Source organism: Lethenteron reissneri, chromosome 9 (genome assembly GCF_015708825.2).
Source record: "Lethenteron reissneri isolate LAM-NWPU_2019-01 chromosome 9, ASM1570882v1, whole genome shotgun sequence".
In the NCBI taxonomy this organism is placed as follows: Eukaryota; Metazoa; Chordata; class Hyperoartia; order Petromyzontiformes; family Petromyzontidae; genus Lethenteron; species Lethenteron reissneri.
This window is the reverse complement of record NC_083787.1, coordinates 13,762,450-13,785,819: the sequence shown is the minus strand read 5'-3', so window position 1 is coordinate 13,785,819 and position 23,370 is coordinate 13,762,450. Positions and strand designations below refer to the sequence as shown.

General features: G+C 50.2%; 1 long non-coding RNA gene across 10 annotated transcripts in view; it reads right to left on the bottom strand.

Annotated features, from left to right (window-relative positions):
• The window catches only part of LOC133340312 (uncharacterized), a 34,110-nt gene extending 10,791 nt beyond the window's left edge, over positions 1–23,319 (bottom strand). The window contains exons 1-8 of one of the 10 annotated variants that reach the window (XR_009754881.1): positions 18,003–18,434; positions 17,329–17,478; positions 16,626–16,767; positions 11,675–11,824; positions 7,376–7,499; positions 6,747–6,882; positions 831–985; positions 121–261 (exon numbers count right to left, since the gene is read on the bottom strand). This is a non-coding gene — a long non-coding RNA (uncharacterized LOC133340312). Of the gene's footprint in view, positions 1–120; positions 262–830; positions 986–6,746; positions 11,825–13,262; positions 13,405–16,625; positions 16,768–17,323; positions 17,479–18,002; positions 19,368–22,273 lie in introns of those variants that run through there. The other 9 variants (XR_009754873.1, XR_009754876.1, XR_009754878.1 and 6 more) reach the window with 9 other exon arrangements.
• Positions 23,320–23,370: the final 51 nt, after the last annotated feature.

Sequence of the window (23,370 nt, the reverse complement as noted above, 5' to 3'; positions counted from 1 at the left end):
TAATCACAAGTGATATTGGCCATGGCTGGGAATTGAACTTTACTTGCCCGGCACTTAGCGCAGTGCACTAACCACACACAGGCACGTACGCAGGAATATTGCATGCGACTGGCGTGGTACCGAGAGTCACGTGATCGCTCTGAGCTGGGGCGGGGTGAGCCGGCTGGCTTCCTCTCCTGACCGACACCGCCGCTCAACGCACGCTCGGTGGCCTGGTGATGATGCCTAGAGTGACTCCAGCTTGGCCGTCAGCGCGGCCGCCTGCTGGTTGCAGCACAAGAGATTGGGAGAGGACGAATCGCTCATTTTTACCTGAAAACTCTCACTTTTTGTTCAGTGACACATGACGAAAGAGCGCGAGAGTGCCTCTTGTGCCTGGCTAGCTTGCGCTGACTCATGCGTGGGGGCACGGGAGAAGCCGTGTGCACTGGATTGAATGTCCTTTTTAAGTCTATGGGTCTCTGTGAGTCTATGGGTCTCTGTGTTGTGTCTAATGTGAGTGCGATCAATCGCTCGCATCACCCATCATTGCTTTGGAAACATTTTTGCAGGGAGTACAACTGGAAGCCATTTGGAAGATCCCAGCTCAACACAGTTACAAACTCGTCCGTTGCTGTCCAAATGTCGTAAGAAGGAACAATTAAAACAAAAAATTTCTAGATAGGAAAATGAGTGATCGTGACCACTGTATTAGTCCTCTAATCAGGTCTCGAATGTCACCTGACATCAAGCGACGCGCGTGCATAATGCGCACAGCTTTGCTCTAGGCCACAACCTCAGAACGGTCGAAACTGCTTGTGTGTTATTTCTGCCACCGTGCGTCACATGACCTTTTGTCCACGACGATCTTGAGACACAGGGCCTCATGCAGCGAGGTCAGCTCAGGCCGCACGGCATCCGTCTCCTCATCGCGCTTGCCCAGCGTCTGTTGCGATACATCCGCCTGCGCACTCAGCTGGTCCACGTGCCCCTTGGAGCTCGTGGCCTGGGCACGGGGGTGCGGAGAAGCGCAGCGGGGAGGGCAGAGGTTACACGAGTGGTGTGAGCGGATTTCTCTCTCTCTCTGTAGCGGTGACATCAACCCTTGCTAGGAGCCAGGAGGACCCTTCTCAAGAGCAGCACTTTATGACCGCTCGCCACCGCTCGCTCACGCACTCCTTCAGACAAACACTGCCCGAGTATTGCAGTTAATTTGCAGAACCTTTTTAGAAGCCACCATATTGAAGGGTTGCAACCTCCGAGGTGCAAAGTCTGGAACATATCACCTCGTAAAAGGAATATTTCTCACTTTGATAATGTTGAGAATTGATTGGTTGTCTGGTTTATTGGTTCGAGCATGGATGGCGACAACTTTGGTCACAATCCTTCGGACGTTCTGCACAAGACCTCGAAGGAGCTAAAATGGAACAACTTGAGTTGCCTGTTTGCTCGCACAAGCACCTGCTCCTCATACGGCTGCCAAGCAGCATATTCGATGGGAAAAATAACCTTTAACAATATCGGAGGAGGGGAGAACCACAAGTAAGGCATTGTCTTGTGCAGTGTATTGTTATGCAACTGACAAACTCCCAGACTTATGATGTCCCAGAAGACTTGCAGTTTTCCCAGGACAGCTGCCTCAACAAGAGAACGATCCTGAAAAAACCAGGACGGGTGGCAACTTTACATGCAACGGCTGTAAGAAATGTATTCAACAACGTTGCTAATAACGCCTTATTACTCTCGGGCCTTCGCAAGTGGCAAGGCTGTTGGCTGTGCTAAGTGCTTGCAGTTTCAATTCAAAGTTTTTTTTTTTAGACGACAATGCACACTAACGATTTTCAACTCAGTGGGAAAATGCTGCAAATGTCTCGTCAACGTTTGCTGTTAATGCCTCCTGTGGTCTGGCCGGGGAGGCTCAGAGGATCCAAAGAGCTCATTACCACTCCCCCTGGGATCGCCTGACCACAACACACAACATCATCACGCTGCGCATCAGCTGTGTCAAAAAAAAACCTAAAACACAAACCAGAGGTACCGCGCGCGAAGTTATGCAGCAGGAAACAGAAACAGATTGAGAATAACTGCTTTTGAGACTTTGTGCTGATGACTGCACCAAAGATATTTCTAGAATCATCAATGTATTACAAATGTTGCTAGAGTTAAATATGTATTACCATAATCCCGGTGGCCCAAGTTCAATTTCCGCCCATGACTAACATCAGTGGGTGCCCTCCCCATTCACCAACCGACACATATAATCATCAGGAACCGCAATAGCCACGTTCAATCCCACTGTTGTATGAAGGCCTGCCCAAGCTGTCACGTACACAACAAGGCCCACCATGGGGGCTCTGGTGTGGGCGAATCATGCTGCGATGGTATGGGGACACTTAGGCTTCGGCAAGGTAAGGTAATTTACCCTTTTTACCGGGTAAAAGGGTAAAGGTAAAGGGTAAAGGAGTCGACATGCCCAGGGGTAAGGTCAAGGGCACAGGGTAAAGGTAGCTCGGAAGAATTACCCGGTAGGGTAAAGGTAGCGCGAAGTATTACCCGGTAAATACGGTGCCTTGTTTACCGCTAAAAGCTCCGTGGTGCAGTCCGTGGCCTCCATTTAATAAGTAATATTTTTAAAACTTTTTTAAAAATACGCTTTAATAAATGTGTAATATGAGGCTATATCCGGCTCACTGACGTATCACAACTCGTCATGGTGATTGGCTCTGCCGGTCCTGGTTTACAGCCAATGGGGGGAAGTCTGGGGGCATGGCCCTGACGTGATGGAAAGGTGACAGCTATAAGGATTGGTTCTGCTGGCTTTGGCCTCAGCCAATGGGGAGATGAGTCAGGGGTGTGGTCCCGGGAGCTGACGAGGGAGCCTGGAAGATTCGATGCAGGCTAACGAGGATTGGCGGAAACGTACCACGTGACCCGGGTATTAAATAGGAGTAAAGACGAACGACACGTGGTCAGAACAGGAATGAACAGAGGAAGGGGGCCATGCGGGAGCGCGGCTCTGAGTTGCCACGTGGCAGGGCGTCTCTGTCTGTCTATCTGTCCCTCTCACGCTGCCTATCAGCAGCGTCAAGTAACTGTAACATAAGTTTAATAAAAGACGGATTCCAGAAGTCGTCTCAACGAGCTTTATTACAAATGTACTAGTAATGGCAGAACTCCACGACTCCAGGAAGTGGCCCTGAAGCTTGCCATAACGTAAGGGACCATAGCCAATTACAGCCAACGTCAGTTGAGCGTGGACAATTAGACCCAAGCCGAAACATAACATATAAAAAAGAATGTTTTTTTTTTATGATAGAATATATTGTCATCAGTATGACATAAGTATACCAAGTTTGCAGTCGATACCACATTAGGAAGTGGGTTAAAATTGAGTTACAAGATTTGAAGATACGACAATGACAACGACAACAAGCGTGTAAAATTGGAATCATCGAGAGTATTCTATATGAATAAAGCGCTCTACCTAGCATTTACCGTTATAAACCTTTTTCGTGTGTAGTAGTACCCCAGTAAGTACCCTGTAATCGGGTAATTTGTATGGGGTGAGGGTAAAAGGTAGGGTAAAGGTAGACTCGTTTTTAAATCCTTTATATTAAGTTCACTTGCTTGCTTGCGCGCTTACGACCGTGCAAATCTTTCGGTCGTTTTTTAACCCACTTCCCGTGATCCAATCGAGCTGATATTTTGCACACAGACTCGTTGTGCGTGACACTTTATTTTCGTGAAAATTTTTTTCCAAAATTTTCCACTTTTTAGGATTTTTTTTTTCATATTTAATTTAAAATACCAATGTGATAAAAATGAAACTCTTACTCAAGAAAAACAGAAATGAATAATAAAATAAAACCGATGCCACGCATATAAAGGATTTATAGTGAAAAACTTTTTACCTTTTAACTTTTACCTTACCTTGCCGAGGCCTACTGCTGGTGGAGGGGGGAGTTGGCCCGAGCGGAAAATAATTTTTGAGGCCCCCTTCCCCCTAAAAATTTTAAACTCCTCGTGAGATGACAGAAGAAATATGTCTTCTTGGTTCTTTTGGTAAAGTCACGTAGAAGGGAAATAATAAAATATTAAAAATAAAACATAATAAAATACAATTCTCACGACGTTTCGGCCACAACGCAAGCAGCCGTCCTCAGGTGAAGAACAGGGCTGTCGGAAAGACAGCGCCTGAATGAACACCACCAGGCTTGGCAGCGTATATTTAAGCTGGGTTAGAGGAGGAGGGAGCCTTGACAAGCTTGGTGGTGTTCATTCAGATGCTGTCTTTCCGACAGCCCTGTTCTTCACCTGAGGACGGCTGCTTGCGTTGTGGCCGAAACGTCGTGAGAATTGTATTTTATTATGTTTAATTTTTATTATTTTATTATTTCCCTTCTACGTGACTTTACGGAAAGAACCAAGAAGATGAATTCCTGCAGTCACGAAAGCTTTAAATCGAAGAAGAAATATGGACAAGAGAATAAGTGAGATGAGGACACGTATAGAGCTGTAATTGAGATGAGAGAAGAGAGGTGTAGAGAAGACAGGGGTTAAATTGTTAATTAGACTGTTATGTTTATTAGCATTTGAGTTCAACCTGATATTTGATGCCATCGTATGTTTTATATGAATCTGGGACCCCGTGAACTACCGGGGGGCGTAGGCAATGCCTGCTTTTCTTGAGCCGAGTGTCGCCACTGACCGCTGGGTCTCCACTGCTATGTGATTTGTCTAAGAAACAAAACCCCCATGCGATTTGGCCATCGGACAATTTTCACAGCAAATAGATTTTTTTTTTATGGTTCAGCTGGGAAATTGTGCATTGCTAGGCACCCTGATTACATTATCCAATCTGCGGATCCAATCTGACTGTCTGCAGCACTAATGGAATTGTGTCCATGAATATATAATCTGTGTTTGTAAACAGGGCCCGTGATGGCTCACGGAGATGTACGAGCCTACGGCTATCATAGCTCATCGTCGTTGTTGTCGTCGTCGTCATCATCAGCTATCGTCAATCCAATGCTGCGTGAAGGTCTCCGCAAGCCATCGCCAGCTTTCACCCTTTGTGTGTAACGATCCGCCCAGCAAGCCACGATCCGCCCAGTAAGCCAATTTCATCGCTCCATCTCCATGGGTCAACGTCCTCTCGAATGCGTTCCCCCTGCCTCGGCGTAGCGGGCGGCGATCACGATGCAGTTTGTTTTCCGCGCAGCGTCTCCCGTTCGGTGGTGCGCGCCGGCGCCACAGGACACGACGTGGCCACGGGAGAGGGCGGCTCGCCCGGGGCGTGTGAGGGGGCGGCTCTCCCGGGCCAAGGCAGCCCTGGGGCCCGTCTCTCTTTGCTCCGCTTTCATCTAATCTCCCTTCCCGGAGGGCGAGCACCGCCGTGGGGAAAAGCAACTCTTAACATAAGCGAGCGTTTGAAGTTGCGATGCTCGCTAAAACAACGGGAAGAGTAGGAGGGAAAAATACAAAAGGGGAGGGGATGAGTTGGGGAGGAAGAGTGGAGGAGAAAACGAAGGCATCGTGAGCGCTTTAAAAGATTAATAAAGAAAAAATAAATTAATTATAAATGGGCCCCATGAATAAGTAAATACATAGACCGCCCCTCTCTCCCCAGCGGTGGTGCAGGCGAAGTCACCTCTCTGGCCGCCTCCCTTTCCGATTCTCGCTGCCGAGGCCGAGAGGCGGCCGGACGGCTGGGGATTTCTGGCATTTGTGACAAGTCCTCGGAGGGCAGCGGTAACAAGAAAAGTGTGTAAATTATTCAGGGTGAGGGTTTTGGTCCCGGCCGAACAAGCCGTTCTGTCACTTGCACACTTGGGTTTGCGACATGCGTGCGTCCCCCTCTCACCCCCCACCCCCCCCCCCCCCCCCCCCCCAGAGAGCACAGGAGAGAAGGATCGAGTGGAGAAGTAAAAGGATCGGACAGACGGATGTGGTAAAATGGAGAACGAGAGATAGATGAAGACAGATTAGAGAGCGGGCGAGAGCAACGGTGAGAGGAGAGATGGCGCGGCAGAAAAGGGCGAGCTAGAAGAGAAGAACAGTGAAAAGGACAAAAACGAGAGAGAGAAATGAAAGAGGTGCAACAGAGAGAAAGATATGAATAAAAAACAGTGGGGGGCGGGGTGGGGGTACGGGAGAAAGAAATAGAGAGATGCAGAGAGACGGCGATAAAAGGAGAGGGACAAAACAGAAAGCGGAGACGACAGACAATAACTGAAGCGCAAGAAAAAATTGGCAAAGATAAATAAAAAGAACCCACAGAGAGGCGTGCACAATGAGAACTCGTCTATATGCATAGGAACACAGATTAAACATTTCATTCCATCTGACATCTGATTTCAACTAATACCATTCAAACCTTTGTAGGGGGGGGGGGGAGTAAAAAAGAAACAACAAAGGCCAGGCCACAACAAAACTAAAGCCAGGAAGACATAAAAAAAATCTCTGCAATAGAAACGTAAAAATAGAAACGGCAGTTATCGTCAGTTTTTTTATATTTTAGTGTGGTCCCATGGGACGGCCAGGGCCAGAAGAGTGAGTGAATTATTCAGAGTGAGGATTTGGGTCCCCCGCGGACCGCGCGAGCTGCCATTCACGTGCACGAGCGTGCCACTCAGCCCGACGGTGCGCACACACGCATGCGCAACACGCGGGGCGGACAGGCGAGGTGTGCGCGCGTGCCAACCGTATATGCGCGCACACACATGCACCCTACCCGCGTGTGTGATGCGCGACTGCTGTGCGCTTACCTCTGCCTCGCTCTTCCGGCGCAGAAAGTGCAGCTACTGAAGCTCCGCTGGCATGCTCCGCATATTCTTGCCGGCAAGGCGCCAGCCCTGCGCTCGTACCGCGCAGCCTCCGCCTACAGGGGCCCCCCTTGACGAGCTGCGTGGGCCACAGGCAAACGGCGGCGGAAAGACGCAGCATAGCAACGACGGTGTGCAGTTATTATAGAACATGCAGATACAACAACACACACATATGCCACCGATGACCGAATCACCCGGAATGTGCCCAATCTCGAGAGATCTTGGTAGCAAAGCAGGAATGAACATGGATAGTGGTTGAATGGGCGACTACCACGCATACAACCCAAGATAACGCCTATAAAAGCCCACACAGATGGGTCAATAAACCCAAACGCTGCATTAACATTAATTACAAGTGTAAATTAAAATCGCTTCCCAACCCTTCCACAGGGAGAGGATGCACGCAGCAGAGGGGAGCAGAGGGTCGGACCCTACACAGCCTCACGATTCGAGTCACATGGTGACAACACAGCCCAGGCCCTGATGCTGTCAGGGTCAGTCCCGGGCTGTTCCAGGGCCAGCTGAGCCCGGGTTTCCAGCAGCCGTGGGAATCAGGCTGGGAGTGTTACCTGACTCAGGGTGTCCTCGTTCTGTAATTCAGACAGTCCCTGCTCGGGGGTAGAGAGCTCCGGCCGGGAGCCATGTCATTCGCCTTGAGTTCCTTCTTCAGCCGCGTGGGCGTCTGCTCGTCCTCTTGACAGACATTAATTTTATTATCGCCGTCATCATCGTCATCGTAAGTAGCCATGATGCATCCACTGCTTTTGTTGTTCCACTGCTAGATGAAGGTTTACCCCGAGCTGCGCCAGTCATGAGAGTTGATTGGTTATACTCCATCACGCTGGTCAGCGTGGGGTGGTGGACCCAAGACTGGTTCAGATAGTAATAGCCACCGATGTGAGCCACGGCTGGCTATCAAACTCAGGACGCTGGGTTCAGAGTGCAGCAGGCTGATCATAGTACATTAAAAAAATATAAATGTATACAAACACACACATATTTAGATTTCTCGTTGCTTGTTTGTACTGTATATTCTTTTCCTTGAAATTAAGCCCAACTTGCAACCAGAGAAACAATTGCCACTGATCACTGCATCTCGATGGTGTGTGTCGAGCCGTCTGTCGCTGTACAAGCTCAATTTGTTTTTCTCACAAATGCAAGTCAACTGCATTTTAGTGACAACACTATACAATGCAGCGAACCTCATCAGGATATTTAAATTGTATTCATTGCTTCTGAAAATAAAAAAATGTGAGCAAACAGCTGCTTTAATGAGAAACAAAATGCCATTTATCGAGGAAAGTAATTCTCCTTTAGACACCTGACATACACAAAAACAAAAATCCCCATATAGCCTGAACAGAATGTTGGGGAAAGTGCTGTTAGCGGGCATGGCACACGATGGGGTGGGTTGCCAGCACCACGCACGGCCGCCTTTTTCTTCCCAATGGCTATGTTTACACACTGCACTAGGTACTCATTTGAGGCTGAGTTGACATAGGGAAGGCCCAGAACAGGTTCAGATAATTGTCACCGGTGTTGGCCGTGAGCAGGAATTGAACTTGTGTCACCGGGTTTGTAACACAACGTGCTCACCACCATACTACACACATCCTTAAGACTCATTTTCCGGTGGGTCCACATTTGCATGTGCTTAGCTGCTCTTCTTTTTGCGGGCGCTGTTTACCGAATTAACCGTACCGGTGAGTGAGTGACTCACGGTCCAAGCTCTGTTGGAAGCAATGGGGGGAAGCGACGTCAATACACGGCTACAGTGGGTAGTATTGCACACAAATATCAAAAGCAGCACACAAATGCACTGCGCAAGTCACCCCGTTAAAACACACGGTCCTCCCAGACAGCGCAATAAACTTGAGGCTGCAATCAGCACACACGCGGCCGTCTGGCAATTGTCTGAACCAGGGTTGTTCAGTGACAACCGGTAAACCAGGTAAGGTCCCATACATTAGGAACCGGTGATTCCAGTGGAATGTTAGTAACGTACGGACGTACGTGAAGAGGTAAAAGTGGAACCCTGCAATTGCTCGCTTGCTTGCGCTACTGCTGGCGGAAGGGCCAAGTTTCCAGCGTGCTCACCATTACATCTCGGCAGCTCCCTTCATTAATCAGCTGAAAAGGTAACGCAATTGTATTCAGCACTGGACCGGTAACCATTTTTTTTTTCATGCAGTTACCAGCAATGCTCCCGAGTCACTAAATCCGACTTTCCCACTCATTGCAACAAAGCCCCCACTGTCATTACATGGCCACTCGCGGCACATAATTAAGTAAGGCGTCAGGGTCACGGGTGGCGTTTCATGACCGCAACTCCAATTTTTTCCAACACGCGACTGTCACCGAACACGGCCCTACGCCGTCTGCACGATTGCATCTGCCGCTGGCGCGTGGGCGATGAGCCGAAGCCGGCGCTTTTTTAAACGTGGCTGACAAAACGGGAGTCCATTTTGTCCCCGAAGCGAGGGTGCGGGCGCAGATAGGGTGCTCGCCGTCCATGCCGTGCTCGCGCCGGGGTTAATGTCAGGGTCGATTTCCAGGTCACGGTTACGTCCCCCCGCCCCCAACCGCCGCTCCCCCCCCACCCTGCCCGTCGGGTGTGAGTGGCAGGCGCGGCAGCCAGGCGTGCTGCGCGTACGGAGATAACCAAACACAGACTTATCTGCCGCCCTCGTCTGCATTCCGCGCGCGGCCCGCTTATAAATTTATTTTTATATTTACGATACGTACCGCATTATACATTCACGCGCATATATGCCTACTGTACATCGTCCCACCTCTGCAGAGGCTCGGTGCGCAGGCAAGGGACATAATGAGACAATGACAAAGGGAGGCAAGTTGCCGCGAGGTGTGTGATGGGCAATAGGCGATGTACGCGTGCGCGTGTGCGCGCGTGCGGGAGGACACGCACGCACGCGAGCACACACACGAGCACACATGAGCATGTGCAAATGTTGCGGGCTTGGGAAGAAAGAGGAGGACAAATGCAAGTCGCGAGCCTCCTGAACAATGCGCAAAGGTCGCTTGACCACACAGCTGATATTTACCAGGCAGAGGCGGTAAGGAGATGTCTTAACGCTCAACTGGATGAGCAGGAATGTAGGTCGTTTAAAATCACGCGTGGGTTTGTAATTTTAGAGACAAGTCGTTATTTCAAGCAGAACTGTCGTCAATCACACCCTGTATTTTTCTTCATGACAGCCATCCAATCTAATGGACTGGATTGGACGCGGCTTGGTTTTTTTGGGGAAATAATTCAAATCGTACGATTTTGCACTCACTAAAAATATATATACGATGTTTTTGTTTGTAAATTCGCCTTTGCCATACCCTGCGTATAAAAATGTATGCAGGAATATCAAATCGTAGCTCAGCTCGCCATTTGTAACCGTCGCAAGCGGCCCACGCAGGTGATGCATATCAAAACAGCGGGCGCCAGCGTGACAGCAAAGGCATACTTATCCTCGCATGATAATGTGCCAGCGCGCATGGGGCTGGGTTCAAAGGGCAGAGCCCATTCAATTTGTGCCACTCATTGTAATGCGGGCGGGCTGACAGCGTGGCGGACGGGCGGATGGGCGTACAGGCAGGCGGGCGGGTCCCGCTTTCTGACAGCAATCAAGTCGCCCTCCCGACTGCCTCTCAATCACCATCCCCCCTCACTTTTTTTTAATAAGCTAATTACAGCAGCGGCAAACCAGGAGATGTGACAAGCAATAAACGGGCCTCCAGTCCACACGCATCTGACAGAAGCACAACAAGAGACGGACACCCCTTTAGCTTACCGCCCAGAATATTGTATATGCTTCCTTGATCAGAAACAAGCAGCTGTCATCAAACCCCGATCCAATTCAGTATATCCCACCCTGGCTACCGGTGGCCCCCCTCCCTTCCCCCCCTGCTCCCCTCCCCTGATGTGTTTACAGAGATGGGGGCTGCTGTGCGCCTGACCCTGCCCGTCTGCCGCCCTCCCCCCACCACCTCCGTGTGTCTGTTCTTGCCGCAGACGCCCGACGCACAGAAGTAATCGTCTGAGCTCAGTGCCAAAAACCCACAGTGTTCGCGAGCACAAGGCTGCATCGTCGGTCGACCAGCCGCACAGACAAAGAGCAAGTAGTGCCTCGGTTATGCATCGCACGTTAATCTCAATGTTGTGACATCGCCAGGTTGTGTTAAGGGTGGCCCTCGCGTTAGTATGTTAGGTGCATCCAAAACGAATCGATGTCAAGGATCGGCGTGTAATGCTGCGTAGATTACAGGCTTCGTCTAAGGCTTGCCTTTCTTAGTCATTGGTGTAAATACCCCCTCCAACATTCACCTATCTGCAGGTAAAATAAAAAGGCATAATGGGAGGACCAATCTTATGGCCACAATTGCACCTATTCTGTCTATGAAATACATTATTATTATTCTCACATTATTACTGTTGTTGTCTAGAAATGCATTATTACTGTAACTCTTAAAATCTGAACCACGAGTCTATGTCCCCTGTGGATGGCGACGACTTTGGTCACAATCTCCTTGATGTTCCGCACGAGGCTTTCCAAAAAGCTAAAATGGAACGGGGAACAACCTCAGTTGCCTGCTTGCTTGCACAAGCACTTGCCCCCTTATACGGCTGCTAAGCAGAACATTAGATGGGAATAAGAATCTCTCACAACACCGGAGGAGGGGAGAACCACACGTTTGGCATGATCTTGAGTGGTGGTGTTATCCCGCAACCGACAAAGACTGGGACCTAAAACATCCCGGACAGCTACTTCAAAAAGAGGGCTATTCCGGGAACCAGAACAGGTGGCAACCCGAGGAGTGACCTTATCCACCAGCATTTCCCCACGCAGCGCAGGCCGTACCCGATTCGCATCGTCCCCGCGCTACTCGCGCAGCGTGGAGGCCTCGGCGCACGTGGTGTCTGCCAGCTGGCGCGCGTCGTCCTCAGCCTCCATCAAGCAACTGTTGCTCCACTTCCAGCTCCTCCCGCACGTCGCTTCCAGCTGCTCCACCTGGGCACGCAGAGCAAGGGAGCAGAGTTAAGATCTCAAAAGCTAAGCGGGGCTGAGCATGGATAGAGCTTGGATGGGCAAGCATAACGCCACACCCTTAGGCTCGGTGTGTATGCTATGATATTGCATCCACATTACTTATAGAATCCATTCAGGAATCAAGTTGCTTTTAAAGTGACCACAGCAGAAATCCAATAGTCCGCGATCCAATATCCCGTGAATCCCTGTAATTAGCAGATCATTGGCGGTTCGCGAATGGCTCCCAAAATCCACAGCACACCACGGCGAATTGAACCATTTCAAATCTTTATCATGTCATATTAAGTTTAGCAAAAAGACTGGGACACTGGGTGTGAGCTTAAGATCCGGAGTCTCGCTGTGCGTCTCTCTTCATATCTCGATAAGAGTGAAACAACATTGCTAGGCGGGCACAATTTTCTTTGTGCTTTACACATTATGGTGCCTGGTTAGGTCTGTTAACACCACTTAAGACATTTTGTAAAAGAAAATCGTGCCAGTTTTCCATTCTTCACACTCACTTCAAAATTCCAAGTTCTGATTCAGTGCAGATTTTTTTTTTAAGCCGCTCAATTTTATTTCCCAGCTCAACATTTTGGCAAAACTATTCATTTGTGCAATCGCGATGGCCCCATGCACATCTCAGCCAGTGCCGGTGGCGCGGCGCAAGCAGCCGCGGGTGCACATTCAGCGCACAAGGCGCGCACCGTTAACTCGGCACGGCACAGCCGGCGTGTGCCGCTACGGGCTGTTCCCAAACCACAACTTTGCACTTTGGGGTCCTTGTGCCTCTATAAACAGGGGAGGGGGGGGGGGTGCTCGTAATGAGGAGGGGGGCTTCACCCGGATTGAAATCTAAAGAAACACCTCCAGGGAGCTGTCCACATGGGACTCAGAGGTCAGAGCACTGAACTGAGCTCCTGTGCTCGAATCCAGGTTTCAGCCGTCTGTGATTGAACCAGGTTTTCAAACATAGTGAGAGTTGGTGATCTCAGCCTGGTCACCAATGACCGCATGAAAAAAACCCTTTAAAAATGTCGGCTTTGCACTCAATCGAGCTAAATTCCAGTTCTGAAAATCAAACCTATATACTGTGCAAAAGAAGTTCAACTTACCGTACATGCATACAAACCATAGACTGTCATGTGATGAACATTTTTTCCATAGCAGGGAAAGCATGAATATGCTTCCTCCTATTTATTGTGTGGATCAGAGGTTATTTGAAAAAAAATTCAAGAAAGTAGTTCTGGGATAATTGCGTCTGCGGATCGTTCTCTAACCCGCAATCGTGCACTGCTCCACTAGAGTTCCTGATGGATTTTTCATCTCGCATGGAAACGCCGACAGCAATAAGGATATGAGAACATACTCTACACACACACGTGGTGGAGCGGGGCTGTGCGGTTAAGATTGCGGTTACCCGGTGATCTGGCCGTGCACGTGCCCGGTCTCAGGCTCTGCGTGCCACCGGCGCAAGCTGCAGCCGCATCACCTCCTGCGCCCGCGTGGCCTCCTCTGTCCTGGTGGCTCGCAGCTCTGTTTTGAGGAACTACATCTTGCCCCTGGACAATACCACGCGGTAGCAACATGGCACCATGCTCGCTCGCACCAAAAGCCTCCAACCCCGAACTGTGGCCCGTATAACACCGCACTGTTCCACATATAAATCTGAAGGCGGTGTGCATGCGCCGTTCACCAATTCTCAGACAAAGCAATTGCATGACTAAAGACTGAGAAGACTTAAACACACAAAATCAATGACGCCTACGGCGAATAACCACGAGTGACGTCCAATCACGTCAAGTTTCCGTGTCACAACAATTCACATTATGCCTGAGGCAAGTGATGGAAATTCCACATTCTTATTGAAGGTGAGTTTACCCAAAGGACAACTCCTATTAAATCCTCACAAAGCAATGTTCAGTTAATCAGCTCTGGAGGGACAAGGGTTTTGTTGACTCCTGAATGGGATGTTGACTTTTAACGTGTTGATTGGGGTGAAGCGGTGGCACGGTGGTTAGCGCACTGTGATATGAGCCTGGTGACCGAAGTATGAATCTATGCTTTGACTAACATCAGTGATGAGTAATATCTGAACCGGTCCGTTCACCAACGAGCACTTACCATCTTGGTGAAGTATGGTCAAATGTCCATGAACCGACAGGTGTGGGGAGGCCCTTGTCCAGCGGTGGATTGACAAAGGGCGGTAATTTATGCGTACAATTGTACAAATTTTCACTGTGAGCCGCACACTGTGACCAGTGCCACGGGGTTCCGAATTCCTAACGGCAGTGATGGCCGAGTATTGACCGACCTGTGCGAAGAGCGGAGGGCGGTGCAGCGTGCTGCAACAACTGATACCAAAATGTGGTCACTAACAAAGTAATTGTTAAATCAGTTGATAAAGACAGCGGCCCGAACCGATCCATGGCCCTCTCCCAGACCGCGGGCGTGACAACAGGGCAGTACGAGGTTTTAAAAAAGATGACAATTTCCGTAAACAGCTGCTCCTTGCGACATCAAATAACTGTATCGTGCGTCGACTCTGTGTGGTGACAGAGAGATGAACTAAGTCAAATAACAGAAATCACTTTCCAATTTTTCTGCCGAGTGAATTTGAACCTGTTTAGTGTCCCCTGACCAGAGTCATGGTGGGGACTGGTGGGGTGGATGGAGATAAAAAAAACATGGAAAAATGCCAGCAAAATGGTCGCGTAGCTGTGGCAGTGTTAAATTACAGTGCAGAAGCGAGGCTTAAAGGAGGGAGGTAACGGGTAATCAATGCATCGACCTCGCCTTCCTGTTACTCAAGGGTCCACGCGGCACTCGGCCGGCAGTCAATAGAACAGAGATTAACTCTTCCAGGCGGCGCCCGCGTGCCACTTAAGGGTGCTCGCTCGCCATTTAAGCGCCGCTTTCAAGTTTGACAAAATGCCCAGGTCACTCCACGGAGATGGCTTTAATTAACTCTGTGGCCTAATCTGTATTGGCACATTCTTGCGGGTCGCCCGGGGGCAAGGGGAGAAAAAAAACGAACAGGAGGACAACGGCGTTACGAGCGGCAGTGGCGGTGGTGGCGGTCGTGGTGACAGTGGGGGGAGGTGGGTGGAGTATATTTGCGGGAGAATAGGAAAAAAGAAGAGGAAGATGCGGTGGAGGAAATCCAGCAGCGGTGCCACAACTGATGCGCGATAAATATGTGTGCACGTCATTTCACGGCTGATTTGACTCAAATTATAAGTTATGAGGGCGGGATGTTAGCGGGCGTCCGCGCGGTTCACTCACACCGACATGAAGGCCCGCCAGGAAACCTCGTTAAATTGGAGACAATCAACGGGACACAAAACTCTCCCCATTCTTTTCCGCCTCAGATCGAGATGGGAAACGGACGGTTACTGCGAAGTCAATCACAAAGCCTCCCAGCTACCGCTGTGTAGGCTGATAAAGCTCCGTAGTCTCAGAAGCCGCAGGAGTACAAACAGCATGCTTTTCCAATTTTTTATCACCATTGGGTTTTTCTGCTTATTACGTGAGTATTTTCTCTTTGAATTCTGCTTTTAAAGAAAATAGTACAGAGAATTCATTTTTTTTCTTATAATCTTCAAGCCTCCCGCTGAACGAAGCATACCGCACTCTTAGCTAAAGGTTGCGCTGAAACTATAATTTAAAAAAGGTAGTTTTTTTTTGTTACGCTTTGTTGTAAAAACCTTTTTTACGTCCAAATCTAAGTGCAGTAAACATGTGTAGAAATAAAACGACACAGACTGGCAGGTGTGGCCGATAGAGCGAGCGGTCGGGTGACACGCGACGGTGCCACCCGCCAGGCGGCATGGGGATCGCGGACGTCGGCGTGGCATGGCCACCCCCGTGCAGGCGTATGTTTTCGATAAGAATAAAACACCGAATGAAAACATCGTTGCCTGGCCGAGTGGCCGGTCCCCAAGTCCCGGCTGCCTTCAGCGCGGCGGGGACAATTTCTTCCATCTCCACACGTCGGAATTTCGTATCAGAATTGCCTCTGCGCTCACGGCGAGCAGTGTCTTCGATATTACGTTAGAGTCGGTGTCAATTTTTGTTTACAATTATGTTTTGAAGTTTGGCAAAAGTTTGCCATGTTTGGATGCTGTGGTTTTCATTTACTGTAGTTGGTTTTTATTGCACATATTTAACAAAACCAAATTAAACCACCGACTGGCACGCCAGCTTTTTTGGTCCCACGTATGACTTGAATGTCACATGCCATGCCCGATGTCTGAACGCCAAGACCCAGCCAAGTGCATGGAGCCAGTGAAATGACGACGACGGTGAGACTGGCGCTACGAGCAGAGCAGGCTGGGTGCTTGGCTTTTTGATATGTGGATTGTTTTATAAATTGTTCCTCGATTTTTTACTTACTCAGCATTTTCCACATGTGCATCACTCAACCTGAGCCACCCTGATCTTTGGAACCATACGCATACTCACACTAACACACGCACACGTGATCTGACCCTCTTGATCGTTGCACAACTTTGTCCATCTCATGCCATTGCACATACGCTCACCTCCACCCCTACCCCCAATTCCGTTATTCCCACGCGCATCCACCGCACCATTCGCATCTCATCCCAGCTGGCCCCCCACACGGTGCTTCTCCCCTCCCACCGGGCGGTCTCCTAACCCCCCACCCCAAAAAACTTGCCCCCTATGCCAACCTCCCATCTCTCCGCCGCCTGTGGCGAGGAAAGCAATCTGTGCGACACGCCGCATCACGACCACTGCTGTCGCCATCGGTGCCGCGCACCTGGTGTCGTGGAGCTCCTCGCGGGGACGGGACTCCTCATCCACCAGCACCTACACGTGCTACGATCATCCGGCCGCTGTGCCTGCATTGCCGCCAGTCCCGCCCGAGTCCTCCCCGCGCGCTCCTGCTGCTGGTCATTTTGCTGTTGGAGGGGACGAAGAAACACGACAATGAAGACAATACAGCCACCAGTGGCAGCAGACAGAGAAGGAGCAGCAGCAGTAGCAGCGCGAGGAGAAAGAGTAACAGCAGCAGGAGTAGCAGCAGAGACTGCAAGTAGGTGGTGGGTGGTCAGGACTAACAGGGCTTTGGTCCCTCAAACCTAATCACCAGCTTGCATTCAAACACAGGCTACACAGTAAAACAAATAACTTGCACATCCCTAACATGAAGCTGACTCGGCAACAAAAGACAGGCCAGTTGGTAACCCGTGCATTCTTGCCATGTTAGACAGGGGAAGTGGTCTGCGTGGGAACTGTTGCAGGCACTAGGATTTGGAATAATTTTGATGATAAAAATATGTCATTAGTGCACTGTGTTCTGCGAAAATTAGTGTTCAGTGGCTCCGTAGATCCAGAAACGTCGGAAGTACAGGCCCCTACTCAGCGGTCTTCTCGCAGCAAGCATCGGCCTTCTGCAGCTGCTGCATTGCCAGCAGCTGCAGAAGGCCGACGCACGCGTGCTGCAGGGGGTCCCACCTCACCCGACTGTGCCTCTCGGTCGGCGAATGGCTCCTGCACAGTGGCTCAGCAGCCTCGGTGCACGGCGGCTCGGCTTCGGTGCCAGGCTCTCATGCTGCCACCAGGTCAGCCTTGGAGTACCGCAGCATCTCGGAGCATTCCTCCAGTTCCTGCTGTGGGGCGGAGATTGGCAGGACTTAAATTACATGTAATTACAATTTGCTATTTCAATACACGAATAACTTGTGATGGTTAATCCACGCTACTGAGAGAAGTAAGTGACCTTGGGCAAGACACATCGCCAGATAGGTTGACGGACGGTGGTCCAGAATAATAACACAGTGTCAGCCGAGAAACCGAACGAGTCCACCGAGGAGCTGGAGCGATGAAATCAGTTCGTTTCTGCAGGTGCTGGGTGGATTGTTAATAAAATGCTGCTTACGAATGACAGCGAATGCCAAATGACGATGCTGTCACCCCCGCTGCTGTGTCGCTAATATCCATTCAGATGCAGAGCGGTGCGAGCGCGGTGAAGCAAATCAATAAGAATGGCACGACACAAAATAAACACCGCCTGTGAAGATTACAAAGCATCGCGATTAATCCCATCGGCACTGCGACTACAACGAACGTTCTCTCCCTGCCCAATGGGCGATGTCAACACCGTCCCCTGTGCTCCCCCGCGACTCCGGCTGACCTCGTGTGACACGACCGGCTCCTTCTCCTCGCGCTGGATAAACCGCCAATCCAATCCGAGCGCCACACCGTGGCTCGTACCCGCTCCAGCACGCCGCTTCGGCGAAGCTGCGTGCGCCACCGACGGCTCGAAGGTGGCCGTCAGCATCGCCTCCTGCGGCTCTCGATCACAGCAGCATGTTTGGTTTAACGGCTCCTCGCCGGACGAGACTGCCGTGCTCCTGCACCGCTCGCGCACTCTCCCCCAGCTCACGTCGCCATGCCGCCAGACTCTCCCCGAGCTCCGAAAGATCCTGCCAATAATGAAAAGGGATGAGAGATGGCCACCAGGTGGCTCTGAGGTCAGAGATGCTGAGCCGGCACCGCCGAGATTCTGGGTTCGAGTACAGGTTTCAGCCGCCATACCACCCTGAGAATGATTGTTTAAGGGTGCTATATAAATGTGCATTAGTATTATTATTATTATCAGTGATTAAACCGGGTTATCAAGCTACCTACAGACCCATAAACATATATAGAGACCCACAGACTCACACAGACCCATATTCCTACATATTTACCCGCAGACTCACAAAGACAGATTTGTGATTAAACCAGGTTCACAAGCGTAGTGTGCTGATGGTCTCAGCCAAGTCATCGGTGAGTTGCACACAGACCCACATACTCACGTACAGATTTATACTCACATGGAAAACCATAAACTCACAGAGAAACCCACGGACTTACATAGACACCCATGAACTCATATAGAGGACCATAGACTCACAGAAACTGAGTTGTGATTAAACTGGATTCTCAAGAGTTGATGATCTCCGCCTGGTCTTCCACAACTGCGCAAATATCCGTAACATTAAATTCAGTTCTGCACTGAATTGAACTCAATTCCAGCTCTGGGAATTACAAATATTCATTTGACTATTGTGCAACAAACATTTCTCTCCCCTCGACTGTATAGACCATGTCCCTTGAAGGAATCTCAGAGCGAGTACTGTAATATCCGTTTCCGTGGGCCGTTCCCTAACATAGACGGTTATCTGCTCTACGCGAGATCTCAGAGGTGACTTCGTCTCATGACATGATGCGATAGTACAATCAGGATAAAATTGGTTTAAAATGACAAAAAATATATTATTAAAAAAGGTGGTCACCGCCATTGTGGCGACCGGTTCCCTCTCCCACCAGCACCACCATCACCACCATCACACAACGATGAAAACATCGAGCGAGCCTCATGGAATCAGAATCAACCGAGAAGATGGAGCGATGAAATCGTGTGCAGGTGCTGGGTGGATTGTTACATCACAGGATCGTGAGAGGGGGCAGCGGTGGGTGTGGAGAGGCCTTCATCCAGCAGTGGATGGACCATGGTTGATGATGAAAAGAGCTCCAAGGGATTATGTGGCTTATCAAGTGTTTCTTCCAGGACACCAATCAATTGCCCTGAATAATGAGGGGGCTGGAGGGAGGGTGGGCGGTTGGGGGGGGGGGGGGGATGGGAAGTTGCGAGCCGAGGCCTCACCTTCTGGAGGCACAATGTGAGTGTCATGCTCCGAGTCGCAGTGCCTGTGCGACGCGCGGTACGTCGCCAGCTCTGTGCGTGCCAGCAGCAGCGCCCCATGGTGCTCATGCTTCTGAGAATGGGCACCACCATGGGGTGCAGTGGGGGGGGAATGTAATGACATCTTGATTCAGGTCGGTAAAAATCGGATCTTGCGCTCAAGATGCATGTGTCGTGCGGCCACGCTGCCAGCAGAGGGCAGTACAGCAAATCCAATCTTGTGCTGTATTGCGCACCTGTGTCTATGCTCCCGCCTTCATCAACCCAATGCTAACCAGTGTAGTGAAGTATGGTTCACTGAGTGTGGAAGGTCTACAGGATCACTCATCAAAGGCACCACCCTCCCCAGTACTACTCACTACACTTATCAACCTCTCTGCATCACTCACCACACCTCCAGTATATATCTCCATACTCACCACCCTCCCAGCACCACTCACCACACTCGTAGGTCCTGCACGTCCCAGCGGTGCGCTACATCCACGCTTCTCTTGCAAGAGCAAGTAGCCTCTATTCACTCGCATGGTGCTATCTCAAGGTATCGATCTGATGCAGCATAATTTTAACGAGTGACATTTAAAAAATAAATCGTGACCAGCGACCGGGGCGACCAATTCACCCGTAGTTTGAGAGACACCGTGAATTTAAATGACAAGCTGCCAACCTACGTGTTTTAAAATACCAGCGACCAAATAAGATTTTCAAACAGGAGCACATTGGTGAAATTGAAATGCCAACGGAGTGCTATTTGGATCAAACCTGGAATATGTCAGAGCCCAATTACGAATAAAAGCTATCAAATTATTTTTCTACTGTAATCAATTCACGTTTTGATTGTGTACGGCTGAGTGCTGGTATAAGCACGCCCCGGCTGGTCGCAAGGTGGGTGTTAATCTTCGGATTGACGATACGGGCGTTACAAAACATCCGTCATTGATGCCGACAGTTATGGCTATCGAGCAGAGTTTGATGACCCTTGCATCGTTTTTCCGAACTCTTGGGGCGACGAGACCTGCCAATATCACTTTGCGTCGGCCTCCACCCACTCCGCCTCTACGCAAAACAAAAATCAATCCGGCCGTTAAATTTTCATGCTCATCTCGGCCCGCCGCTGTCAGCGAGCTGCTTAGTAGGTTGTAAACGGAGGGGCGAAGCCGCCAGGCAAAGTCAAATCGATGGAGCAAAGATGTCAAACATCAAGTTCTGAACCTGAGCAATAAAACAATTAGCAAATTGCAAATCCGAGCGGTCCTAACACAGCAGGCACCCACCCCACTCACCTGCCAGACGGCGCAGGCCAGGGCGCCACTGGGATAAAAACACAGGTCGTGTTTAACGCAGTTTTCTTCAACAACCTTGCGTTATATGTCGCCTGTGTTTTTTTTTTAACGGGGCGCAATGCATTGAAGTTGACGATAATTATCTTCACGAGCGCACAACCCCCCGCTCCCCGCCGCCTCAATTTAAACACAACCTTGTACAAACAGACGAGGCACAGAAAAATCGGAATCAATCAGTGCCGCAATATTTAATTACTAAATTAATTGAAAGCTAAACCTTAACGGTTTAAATGGCATCGCTGTTGACCCCTTCTCAACTTCTACACCCAGAGCGGTGGCCTTGGCCTCGGTATGGCGAGCAGCCTTTGATGTGCCCTGCCGCCGGTGGGAGGGCGAGCGGGAGCGGGCCCTAACCATCCGTCATGCTACAGACCCCCGTCATGCTACAGACCCCGGTCAGCTCTGCGCAGGCTTGGCCGGGGCCCGCGGGCCTGGCACGCCAACGGCGGCGGTCCTACGGGACGGAACGTTAACATCTCCAGCAGCAACAACAAAAAACCAAAAAGGAATCCGGCAGGGTACAGAAATTAAGATCATGTTGAATGCACGAGGGGGTCTTTACAGCGCTTTTAACAAGCAGGGCACTGCTGAGCTCATCGAACCGTGTTCCTCGGGAGTGGAGTGCGTAACATCAACCCTCCGGGGCCAAAGCGGGGCCCGGCGTCCCACGCTCGCCAATTAAACAGTGTGGTTTTTGTGTGCGTCGTTATCTGCACGTGATCGGAGAACGTTGGCTCCAGTGCAGTCGGCTCGGGCCTGGCTCCGAGTTGTGCAGAGCCCCTAACGTGCGTGCATGCCGAGTTCCATGCCCTGCTTTCCTTTCCCCATGGCAACATCTCTGTTGACTTCAATACAAATCAACGACAACAATAATAATAATTACAGCAGTGTGCTGCTCTGGCTCATTGTCAATCCAATGCTGGATTAGGGCCTCCCCTTGCCGCGTCAGTCGTGGGGGCTGTTTGGCCAAACTTTACCCTGCCATTGTTGGTCGGTAAAGGGGAGGTGGGTCAAGTGACCAGAACCAGTTCAGATATTAATCACTGCTGCCGTTGGCTATGGCTGGGAATCGAACCGAGGTCCCCGAGTTCACAGCACGCAGCGCAAACCACTGCACCATCACTCCACCCAGCGGTGTTTTCTATCAAATAAACGTACTCAATTAAAACGACAAAAACAGTGTAATTAAGAACAAGAGAAAAAAGAAAAAAATCTGTTAATATAACGACGAAGCCGAGAATATAATCAAATCGCCAGGGACAGGTCTGGGGTTCTGGCACAGGATCTGAACAACCGGGGCCTTATTATTGGCCACATCTCCCCCTCGCGCCCCCCACCCCCTCCCACCACTCACCGCTCCAATACAAGACTCACAGAACGCAGGGCTCTCTGGTGCGGCTGGCGAGGAGAAACCGGCGGGCGGGCGGGCGTGTGAGCAGCACGCAGAGCCCCGTCACCCACGTGGAAGCCGTTAAGAGCGACCAGAGGGGTCAGCGCTAAACTCTTGAAGCTCGTGCGGTGAAAAGTATTCCCTCTCTTGGGGGCGTGTGTATAAATAACCACAGTGGCCTCCCTAATACGACTCAGGTGGACGCGGCCGTGAGCTTTGATGTGAACGTAAATTTTCCGCATTAGCGAGGCGGAGTGATCGAAATTGGGAGTGACGGCTATTTTTCCTTATATTTCTCCCCGCATTCACTCCGTCAAACATAGACAAACTATCGGGACGTGTAATAACGTAGCTGAGAGAAACGCATTTCCAGCCACTTTGATTGTGCACGACTCACGCAGAAATTATATGGAATTGCGAGGCTGAGAACACAGCGTTCCGATGCAAATAACAAAGAGTAATCTGTCACATCACCCCACACAGCCGCCGCTACCTACAAGGTGGCTTCTCGCAACAAAGGGATATGCGCACTTAACATCAGGCGGTGAGTGTATTGCGATGTCGACTGAGTAAGATTCCCAGCCGTGGCTAACATCAGTAGCGAGTGAAATCTGAGCCGGTCCACCCCTTTGACCGACAAGCATTGACCAGCGGTGGTGAAGTATGGTCAAACAACCCCCATAACCAACACGCTATGGGGAGGCCTACATCCAGCGGTGGATTTATAAAGGACGACAGTATATATACTTCATACATAACCACACAATAAATACAAACATATCCAGGGTACGTGCGATCAAGTCACACAAAATACAGAAAACGTACGGTCAAAATAACACGAATATATATTGACACATACCCATATATATACAATTACATATATACGTACTACAAAGGGCCGTTAAAATTACAGTTATTCAAAGTATAATCCACATCCAAACTGCTTGCGAGCTGCCCTTTGATGTGCTGACGGGTTTGTTTTGCTCTCTCCCTGCCTGCCGTCTCCCCCATCTCTCCACTCGCTCTCTTTAATCTCCCTTCCCTTCGCAGGCACCCCCGCCACTGCCGCCTTTTTCGCCTC